At 32.5% G+C, this 12,121-nt stretch overlaps 1 pseudogene; it reads left to right on the forward strand.

The window, feature by feature from the left end:
* Window positions 1-293: 293 nt before the first annotated feature.
* On the forward strand, window positions 294-1,068 carry LOC149576599 (germin-like protein subfamily 1 member 1 pseudogene; annotated as a pseudogene).
* Window positions 1,069-12,121: the final 11,053 nt, after the last annotated feature.

Raw genomic sequence — 12,121 nt, forward strand, 5'->3', positions numbered from 1 at the left:
AAACGTGTCAACTGCAGATCCATCCCATATAGATTGGACCGCGTTCCATAAAGCTTGGAGTGATGTACAACATACAAAGTTCCAATATAAAACTTGTTATTTGTTTTGTGTTAAATGGACAAATGGCTATTGTTGATACGTTCGAGATGGTGTCAACTTTGAATGAGAGGAAACACGAGGACTAAAATTCACGATTGAATATAGAATTAACTCCCCATTTGTTTGTGCATGGATATCTATATATAGCAGCTCAATATTGTCCTAATTCACTATCTTCTTCTTCAAGTTTACAAATGACACACCTTTGGGTTTCTTTGATATTGGTTTTATTAGTCCACACAATAAGTGCAGATCCAGATGCATTGCAGGATTTCTGCGTAGCTGACACTTCATCATCCACACTCTTTATGAATGGGCTGCCTTGTATGAATCCCACCAAATTAAAGCTTCTGCAAAGCACTTTACTACATCCTATTTGGGCGCCCAAGGAAATACATCATCCAATCCATTTGGAGTGAGCGTGACTTCCACAACAACACAAGCTCTCCCCGGCATAAACATACTCGGGATTATCATGGCTCGAGTAGGTTTTGCGGTGGGAGGAGTTCTTCCCCTTCATTTCCTCCCACGAGCCTCTGAAATCATCTTCGTTTTGGAAGGAGTTGGGTTTGTAGATACCACCAACAAGCTTTTCTCTGTAGAAATGAAAGCAGGAGATGTTTTTGTGTTTCCCAAGGCCCTCCTACACTTTGCTGAGAACGTGGGAAAGAGCCCTGCCTCTCTCATGGCGGCTCTTAACAGTCAGGCTCCTGGTAACTCTGTCATTCCCTTGGCCACTTTTGCTTCCAATCCGGCAATTCCCATCAATGTTTTGTCCAAGTCATTCCAAATCAACGCTTCAGAAGTGGAGAACATTAGAAGGAGTCTTGGTGGCAGCTGAGTAGCTGTTGGATTTAGTGTTACGAAATTCTGACTTCCATAGGTGTCATTGTTGATGGTTCATTACTACCTGCTTATTGATGTTGTTGATTTGCCAATAAATAAGATTGACCCGCTTTCTAGATGAAATCTTATTAAGGTGTGAAAAATATACCATGTTTCTATATATAAGTAGTGTTAATTTATAGATAGTATAATGGATACTGTTATGTTGTTTAGTTTGATTGAAAATTTCAAAATCAGTTTTCTGGAATTAAAATGCTATGGACTATTGTTGTTGTTAGTGCGAAAATCTTATTGCAATTAGTAATTGTTTATCTTGTATTTTAGAGATTGTTTAACTTTCAAAAATAAATTCACACAGTACATCGAATAACAATACTATCGTAATTATTTTACAAAAATAAATACAGAAAGAAATATACAAAGCAATGAACACTATATTTTTGGACAATTTATCCCTAGAAAATTCTGTGAGAGATAAAAAATAGTGTAGATCAGAAATATATTAAATTTTGGAAAATCAAGAGATACATAAAATTGTTTGTCTCTTACTACCAAAGCTTCAACAATCTCCCGATTTCTCTTGTTGAGATCCTGCAACTGCCACCCTTGCTAACATTGTGAGACTATTTGCTAAAATAACAAATTCCCTTGCAAGTAACACTACAAATGCATCTCAAAACTTGTGTTCTCCAAATACCCACTGACCCCCTTTTATAATTCTCTCATTTGAACTCCAATGGTCGATATTTACTCTCAATCAACAACTAAGATAAATAACAACTTAACAACAAATAAAAGTTTGGTTACAAGGTGTCCATGAAAGAGTCAAGTAATTAAATAAATAATTACCTCTACTCTAAATTATTATTATTTATTGGGAAATGGATGAATAGTTGTCCAAGCTACCCAAAACTAACACTCCCTCTGAGTGAGGAAGTTGTTCTACATGGCACCCAACTTATATTTAAAGAAGATTAATTTTTCCATCCCCATTGCCTTTGTCAAAATATCTACTACCTATTATTTTGTAGGTACACATTGTAGCTGAAAAATCCTAGATTGTACATAATCCCTAATAAAGTGATATATGATATATGTATACTCAGATTTATCATGAAACATTGGATTCTCGTATAGCATAGTGCAACTTTCATTTTCAGTGTGTATCATAATATTCTCAACCCTCTAACCAAACAAGGCTACTAGAAACTTCTAAAATTGTATAGCTTCACATGTCACCATGCTAGCTTCTATATATTTTACTTTTACAAAACTTGGAGAGATGGAGTTTTACTTCTTGTTGATCTAAGAGATTACTCCTAATCCCACTCTGAAGAAACACATTGAAGCATTTCTTTTGTATCATTTACTTCCTACCAATTCTTATTAGTATAGTCTATCAACTTGATTCCTTTGTACCTTGAGCATATTTAATCTCTTACTCAATTGTACCACAAAAATTACATAGCACATGATTGATCATTGTCCAATGCACTCTCTTTGGCTTAGCCATAATCTAAGAGAATTTATTGCAAAGGCTATATCTAGCTTGGTGTTGACTAACTACATGACATAACCAATCAACTACTTATATAACTAGTGAGGTCTTATCCTTGTCTCTGCATGTGTCTACCTTCCTCCAATTCATGATTATAGCTACATACATGGCTTTACAACCCTCCATCCTAAAACTCTTCAAGATTTCAATGCAATATTCCTCTTGTTTAAATAAAATCTCTATAGTTTTTTTGCTACACCTCCATACCTAGAAATTAGTACATGTATTTGATCGCATGGTCATCTCATCTACACTACAAATGAGATCACATCTTGACTAGAAGTATGTTAGAGAAAAAGGTTAATTTCATTTCATTTATTAAATTACCTTTTCTCTCTTCTTAAGATTTCACTTTATGCACCTTTCATTTCTATTTAATAATTAATTAGTAATTATTAAATGTCATTAACCTATTAGGTTACCTCTTTTAGTTTTTTGATCTCCTTCACAAGGATTGATTGGTTGTAATTTCTTTCATTTTGTTTTGCACAAGTAAATATAATTTTCTTGTTTATTGAGAAAACCCTTCTCTCTCTCTACTTTTCTTTCTTCCTTGTAACAAGTTATTGGCATATGGGATATCTAAGGCCTATGGATTTTTTCATCATCAAATCCTACATGGCATCAGAGCCTTGCCTGCAGTTGCCTATTCTTGTCTAAATAAAAAGAACAATGAGGGTTTTACATAATAGATCTTATATTTTTTGGGTATTTTTTGTGAAAAAAGGGGGGTCTCTGATTCTTGGAGCACTAAATTTGAGGCCAAATAGACCTCAAGGTTGGATTCTAAAAGCATCAAAACCCCCATTTTCATATAAAGTTTGTCAATTTTGGAAAACATTGAATTGAGAGGAATTTTTTATTTTAACAAGGTCGTACGGTCTCTACATGCAATCTAAGGTGCTCAAAATCAATAAAATCACAAAAAAATCATTTTGGGACGACACAATTAGCAAAATTGGCTAGTGGTCATCAACATTGCTAGTAGTCCCAGTAACTGCCAGTAGTCTCCCTGACTACTATGGCTCCCAACCACCCCCTACTACTCTGCCAACCACCGTCATCACCACTAGCGGCTCTTCCCACCTACTGCTCCACTAGCCACCACCTAAGCAATGCTTTTTTATTTTATAAAAAGAATTCCTTTATAAGGCTATTTCAAGGGCCAATGTAGTTTTTTCGCGATATCTTGAGCATGCGAGAGTCTTTCTTCGATCCAAAAGAAGCATTGAAAAGATGGTTTAAAGTAAATGATACCTATTTTTATGCTTGAATTTCATTGATGTATGTCATCTTCTAAGGGGCATAACTTGTTCATTATAGCTTCATTTTTTTATCTGAAAAAAATGCCAAAAAATCTTCTCAAGCCCTATTCAGATTCCCTACTATTTTTCATCAACATTCCTCAAAGGTACATGTGATTCTAAATGAAAGTATTTTTTCTTTCTTCTTGTTTATGCATTCCTTCTAGAAATTGGGGTTCAATTTTTTGTATTGTGGAGGGTGTTTTGTATTATTGTTTATGTTATTTACATTAGTAAACCAGAACTTTTTCAAAAATAATGCAAAACCTTCTAAAAAAAATGGTTAAGACCTCCTCTTGTCTAGAACTTTTGATCCCTCATAACTATCGCACATGGAAGACCTTGATGACATGACTTCTCTAGTCAAAAGGGTTGTGGTCTTGTTTAGATGTAGTGCAACTAGTTTTACAGATTTTTTTGAGGTCATGTAGCACAGGAAAAAAATGGATGAGGCAATAGGATTGATTACTTTATAGGTATCTAACAATATACAGTTTCATCTTAATGGGTGCAATACCCCTCTAGCTATGCGGACCAAGCTTTATGGCTTGTTTTGTATGTTGAATGAGTTTAGGGAACTTCAAATTGAGGTAGAGCTTACCTCTCTTATACTAGATTCTTTTCATTCCATTGAGGACTTCTTGATGAAGTTTAATCAACAAAGACCTTTATTGCAAGGTTTGGGAAGACCAAGAATGACACTAAGTACATTTATCTTATTCTTCCTAAGCTTCATGGAAACTTTTAGATTTTTGCTTCTACCTTCTATTCCACCAAAGATTTTTTGGGCAATAGATTTACCATGCCATTCTTTGAGGTTTTTTGTGATCATTTGACTCAAGAGAAAGCTAAGCTCTCTTAGTTGGATTCTCTCACAGACACACAGTCTTATGCATTAGTAGCTTGACCATCTTTAGGGATGAAGGAGAAGACACAAAAATCTCATTCTATAGAGTCTCAAATTGATTCTAGCACTCACAGTTCATTAGGGCCACCTCCTCCTAAGGGGGGTAAATGAAGGCTAGAAAGATTGAAGTTTACTTATTGTAATAAGCCTAATCATGATGAGTCACATTACTATGGGAAGAAGTTAGATCGATATGCCAAACAGGTTTCAGATTTGATTTCTCTCCTTCAAAGGAGCAACATTGATATTCCTTCTACTTCTCACAAATATTCTTCATCATCATCATTTTAGTCAAATGGTAAAGGTATAGGAAAGGGTCATGCACTATGTGCAACTACTATTCCTCATTCTTCTAGATGGTTACTGGATTCAAGTGCTTCACACCATATGGTATCTTCTCAATTATGTGCTCTCCTCTTTTGAGGCTTCTCTTACTCCACAAATTTTGATGGGGAACAACACTATAATGACTACATGTGGGAAAATTTCTATTGACATTAATGATGCTACATTTCATGATGTACTTCTTGTACCATCTTTATCCTCTAACCTTCTCTCTATCTATCAAATTACACACAATGGGACATGGAAGAGAGTTGAATTTGCACAAGATTCAATGCACAACAAAGATATTGAGATGGAAAATATTATTGTTGTAGGGACTATTGATCATGCTTCCCACCTATATTCCTTCTCACATTTTGGTACACCATCTCTACTATCAAAGACTCACTCTCCTTATTCATGAGAAACTACTAAGGTGAAGTCAAGTCACTTAAACTTATGTGTTGTTCCTAAGACCAGTGTTGTGACTTCCACACCTCCACCTCCTATTTAGATTCCATCTTTCACAAGATTACTCTTCAGCATTTTCTACTATTACAACTCCACTCATCCAACTACCTACTACAATTGTTAAGCATTTATCAGAGGACACACATCTTCTCTTAGATGACAAATTCAACACACTTGTTATCCCAGCTCCATTGGAGATTCCATTTCAGTATTCTCATGCTTTCACCTTTGAGAATCAGTTAAAACTTCTAGCTACACCTTACATACATATGTTTTATCATCCTTGTCCACTACTTTTATTTCCTTCAAATTGGAGCCACATTGGTATGTTTATCGATGCAGGAGTTCTTCCATTCTGGGGGGGCTATGGAGTCTCAAGCTTCTATCATGGAGGCTTTTATTGTACTTATGGTCTTGAGAGATTCTCTTGAGATTTTTCATTTGTGCATCCTTTTCTATCTCTTTTTAGAGTGGGGGTTTTTCCACTAGACTTCTCTATTTCTCTGTTTCATAGAGATTTGATTGTGATTGGGTACCTCATCAGGCCTTATTGCTGGGATCTAAGTTTTCTTTCAGCATTATAGTTTCCTTGCATTATTTGTAGCTATATTGTTGCTCATCTTAAGGGGGTGCTAGAGCAAAAGGTTAAATTTTATTTCATTTATTAAATTACCTTTTCTCCCTTCTTAAGATTTCACTTTATGTACCTTGCATTTCTATTTAATTATTAATTATTAAATGTCATTTACCTTTTAGGTTTCCCCTTGATCGGTTGTAATTTCTTTCATTCTTTTTGGACAAGAAAATATAATTTTCTTGTTTGTTGAGAAAACCCTTCTCTCTCTACTTTTCTTTCTTCCTTATAACAAGTTATTTGCATGCATGATCTCCAAGGTCTATGGATTTTTTCATCATAAAATCCTACAAAGTGTACTTGGACATAAGAGAAAATGTCTCCTAATAGTTGATTCCTTCCATCAGAGAGAACCCCTTTAGGATGAACCTTGCCTTGTATTTCTTGATGTTACCATCTATAGCATGCTTGATCTTATGGATTCATCATGATCCAACCACCACCTTATCTATTGGTCCATGAATTAGCTCCCACACATCATTTTTCATTATTGAGGTACATATTAATCAATCATCACATCTCACCACACCAAATGTTATGTGGCCTCTTGATAGCTACAAGGCTCACTATCTACCAACTAACTATATAAGGCCATATAGTTTTTAAACTCAGTTGGTTGTCTCTATTATCTAGTACTACTCCTAGGAGCTCTCACTAACTCTTAAGTATCTCTTTGTGTCTCTTGAACCTAATGGTTCCTACTATTAACTATTAAAGATGAAACATCAACATTTATGTCTTATTGATGCATCTTTTATTGCACACGATGATCCATAATCTATGAACTCTCAAAACCTAAGTTTGTGCTTGTACATATAATTAGTAATCCCTAGAGCCTATATCATCTGCTCACTTTGATCATATATTGGAAATTCTCTAAACCTTCTTAATGTCTTTTCCTCCATGAATTTTTCATCATGTTTGACTATAATCATCCTAATCAATGGATTAAATATTTGATATGCCTTTGAGGTGTTACTATTCTTGACAAAGTACCCCCTCTATATAGTCTGGTCTAACTCAATACATGTTCCCTTATAATGTAACAATATGTCAAAGTTCCAAATATCCTAAGCTAATTGACATTTGGCATCTTCCATGTGAAAGCCTCCTCTAGTGTCATCTTACCGAATACCTTATGTGATACCCTACTTTGTATGTTTATTTTTTGCATTCTACATGCCTCTTCTCACAAGTAGAATGGCATGTCTTGGTCATGTATCCTAGCCCTTTTTTCCTTGATTATAGAACAATTTTGCTTCCTTAAAACCTCATTTTCTGTGGGCTATAACAAATAGTCCAATCCCTCTTGCTCTTTCCTTGGAATAGAACTCTAGGAACTCTTTTCCTTTGTATTTGTTCCTATTGTCTTTTTGAAGAACTTTTATCTTCCTCCCTATTGAATTTTGCACAAGAACCTTGAACTCTTAGAAGCAGCTAAAAACATTGTCCTTGGTCTTCAAGAAGTATATCTAGGTCTTCCTTAAGATATTATCAATAAAACACTTGTACATTTTAGAAAATATGTGACTACGTGACTAAAACTTTTAGTCACAACACTAAACATTTTAGTCACATGACTAAAAGTGATCATATTTTACTATTTTTTTTGCAATTTACAATTATAGGTGACTAAATAAGGGATTAATTTGGTCACTATGTGAAATCACAAGATCAACCAAATAGAAATAACTAAATAAACACAAACTATGAAATAAACTACCAAATAACAATTAGTCATTTGTATGTCCTCTCAAGTCACTTTCTCTAAGGTCTATTTATTAATGGATTAGGTTAATTTTATTTTCCATAACTCATTCATGGCCCTCAAGGACCTTATCTTTCTCATAGTAATGGTGGTTTCAATTTGCATCTTCTAGGATATAAGATGCATTGATAAATGGATTGGGAGATTGTAATCGTCATTTTGGGCTTTTTGATCAATATTGCAATTGATTTAGTTTTTTTCTAAGAGGCATATCAATAAATGGGTATTGGATTAATAATTTTTCTCTTCTTAATTTGGTTCTCTTCCATTTATATTACTCATTTAGATTCTTAATTGTTCATTTTAATAGTCATAATTTAAAAATGAATAATTTATAAGCAATAATTAAAAATATAGTTAATTTTTTTGGATAATTTATTACCTAATTAAAAATATATTCAACATGTAAATGTTATTATTTTTATACATTATAAGAAGGTGGGTATGCATTTTCATTTGAAGGGAATTTTGGGAAAAAAAAATTGAAAATTGATGAAATAGTTTTAGCCACTTTCCCTCTAGGTTAGGAATATATGCATTTTCTCAAGGTTTTCTCCATAAAAGCCTATTTTGAAGTCTCATACGTATTTCATTCTGACAACTCTTTTTGTAGGCATTCATCTTTTCTAGAGTTGACTGCAATATTTTTCAACAACTAATCTCCATGTCTATAGTTATACAAAATACCTTGTATTAAAACACTTTTTTGTTAAATATTATAAGTTCTAATGTCTCCTTTATTTTAACAATTCTTATTATTTAATAAATAAATGAGAAATATTATTTGAAAAAATAACATGAGTCAACTATTTAAATTAAATAATATTTCTCAAGAATAATATTATTTGTAAGAATAGGCAAGAGCCTACAACACAACGATAACTTGTGAGCCTCTCATGTGGGAGGTCTTGGGTCAAATCTGCTTAGCACATAAAGAATTAATTACTACAAATAACAATAATTAATCTAGGCTTCAACCGTTTACCAATCCAAAAAAAAAAATCTTTGTAAGAATAATAATATTTAATAAATTGTATTACTTAAATTATTTTTTAATTATTAATGATCTTAAATTAAAAAGAAAACCAAAAATTTTTTAAAAATCATTATTTAGGAAAAAAAAGAATGGCGGCAAAGAGTAGAATAACTATTATGGCGGAAAACTAAAAGAGAAATGGCAACAAAGGGCTAGGGATCACCATGTAGTATAGGATAGGGCAATAGATTTGGAGTATTTTTTATTCAGTTCATCTATAGAGCTACATCTATGTAGGCCGCCATTTACACAAAGTAGGAACGATGTGAGAGCTACATGTCTATAATTGAAAATTAGAGGATTGTATAGTTCTAAATGGATATTTTCATGCCATGGTTGCAGGGACTTCAATAATGAAGGTAATATCCATTGTATTTTTTAAAGTTTCTATTTATTGTCATTGATAAATTATAGGGTCCTCTTATTTCAATGGTTATGAAAATTGAAAATCGTTGAAGGACATTCCTTCACTCCCCATGGTTCATAGAACTATGTACCTTCCAAATCAACTACACCTTACAAGGCAAGAACTTCAAGTCAAGCATGAGAAGGATCTACATATGATATTGAATTTACCATTGATGTTGGTGGACCTAGTATTATGTGTAAACTGTTACAATCAACAAATTTAGATTTCAATCTCAATTGTCATATTTGCCTTGTAAGTCTCAAAAATATTTTGTTTTGGATTTTCATCTCTTGTTTAAGTTATGCCATGTGTATTAGGTCCTTTTATAATTCTAAATTAATATTAATGTGGATTAATATTGATATTATCTTATAGGATACTACATTTGAGGCAATTACTTTGGGATGTGGAGATATTTTCTACAACAAGCGTGCATGTACCAAGTAAATTAAGGCCCACCTACTAGATAAATAAATTTATATTTTCATGTTAGAAAGAAGATATCTTTATAAAAAATTGATATGTAGAATTTGAGGCTAGGTGTAGAAATAAAAAATGATGATTATGTATTGTAAAATTTAGATTTATTTAATCTAGACTAAATCTGTATTTGTGGTGACTTAAAATGTGTGATCTCAACATCATATGTGGCATTAAATTGAGAATCCTTAGAATTTTGATACTTTTAATAAATTCTTGTCAGTAACATATTTGTAAATGGAAAAGTTAGTGGGTATGTGCATGATCATGGTGTGCCAAAAAGTGGTAATCTAAAAAATATGTAGTTTTGAAATGCCTCAAAGCATTTCAAAATCTATTCTAACTTTTTTCCCACCCATCTTGATACCAAACCAAAATATTAATAGCTTTATAAGGGCTACTATTTCTTTGGATACCAACTCTACATGGTCAACTTTAAAAATGTCCTAAAAACATGTTTTTGGCCTGTTCTTGTGTATTTTTTTACTTGAAATGTGTGTCTAATTACTTTTTTTTCACCTAAATTTGATGACATGAAAGGGGTTTCTTTAGGATGTTCTTGTCTTTCCATAAATTTAATGTCTATTAAATTACAAGTTTAGTAAGTAATTATTATTCATTTTCTAATGAAGTTACACATAAAGTGTTGATTGACACACTAATTGAAAAACAAATATAACTTTCAAATAGTATAACATTGTTGAAATCCAAAAGATGTGTCACATTATATACTTCTTCTACTATAAGGAAAATAAAATTAAAATTAAAATTTGTAAAGTTTTGAATTAGTTATGATGGTCAGACACGAGAGTTTTTTTATTTCAAAAATACTATAAGAGAAAATTCGCAATTAATTATTTATTTGGAAAAAAAAATACCCAAAAATATGTGTCACATCTAGGCATGAGTCTACTTCTTATATCTAGAATCTTAGTAAAAAAATTATCATTTTATTTTTATTAAGGTGGTCAGACATACACCTACTTATTTATTTTTGTTCTAAATTGTTTGTACTATTGCATTAAAATTAAAAATTTTGTCCAATCAATCTTTTCTTTCTTTAGATAAGGCCTAGTAGTTCATAAACTAAATTCAATTTTCTACAGATTCTTTTTTAACAAATTTTTTATTTAAATTCCATAACAAGTTTTAAATTGCATGTCAACTTGACATAACCCTGATTTTTTGATTTTTCATTACCACTTAAGGGCATAATTTGGTTGACCATGATCCTAAACATACCCTAGTGATACTAAAAACCATTATTAGAGCTTGCTAAAGTTTGGTGTGAAAGTCAAGTAAGTCCCTTCTAACACCTTGGTCAAATGGTGTTGTTCAAATGGTGTTGAATTGGCTCATAAACAATGAGTTTCCTTCTCTAGTACAAGATAGAGCAACTTCTAAAGAACAATATTAGACTTAGAAAATAATAAATTTTCCTCAAACTAGGTAGAGCACCAAAATACTCCTATCCACCAAGAGTCTAATATCAATTACTTGGTCCTCCAATGTGTACTTGCCATGGAACTTAACTCCTTTCTATACACAATAACCCTCATTATGATCATAGTCCAACCAAAATTCCATGTTTTTGATTGTCTAAATTCAATACCTTCCCCCTCATTTCTCATATATCCTACTCTAGATTCCTAGTTTAGACCAACCACTTTGGACTCCCAATTTCCCATCAACAAGGGAATCCTATTACTCTATAATAAATGTTCCCATCCAATAGAAATCATGACTATCTATATATTCCCCCTATCTCCTTTTCTTGTAGATTTTCCCACACCCACCTTAGTTATTTGGTAGTCCTTATCTCCATATCATTCCTTTTCTAATCTCTTATTAATTATCTATTTTTCATACCTATTTCCTTCAACATCTATGGGCATAGAGATCATGTTGATTTTCTTTGGTTTTTGCATCGAGGTAAGGAAATATGCCATGACTTGGAGGTCTTTTGTGATAGGCTTGGTCACCCACATTCCCTATAATGTCCCTAGTCTGACTTATTCAAATGCAAAGACTTCTTTCTACCTTGATTTTTCACCTAGTGATTACAATATAATCAGAATACTTGATGGATTATTCTACTATGAAATGACATCATCACTTGCTATATAATTTTGAGAATTCTATGGGAGTATATTTGATTTATTTCTTTTTATTATATCAAATTCTTTAATGATATCTATATAAATCATTCATAGGATTCCATGTCTAATCATTGATTTATCTCTAATAGTTCACACTCCATTGATATAGCTTTATATATCTTGGTT

Source organism: Cupressus sempervirens, chromosome 1 (genome assembly GCF_028749045.1).
Source record: "Cupressus sempervirens isolate cs-2001-9-10 chromosome 1, ASM2874904v1, whole genome shotgun sequence".
Lineage (NCBI taxonomy): Eukaryota > Viridiplantae > Streptophyta > Pinopsida > Cupressales > Cupressaceae > Cupressus > Cupressus sempervirens.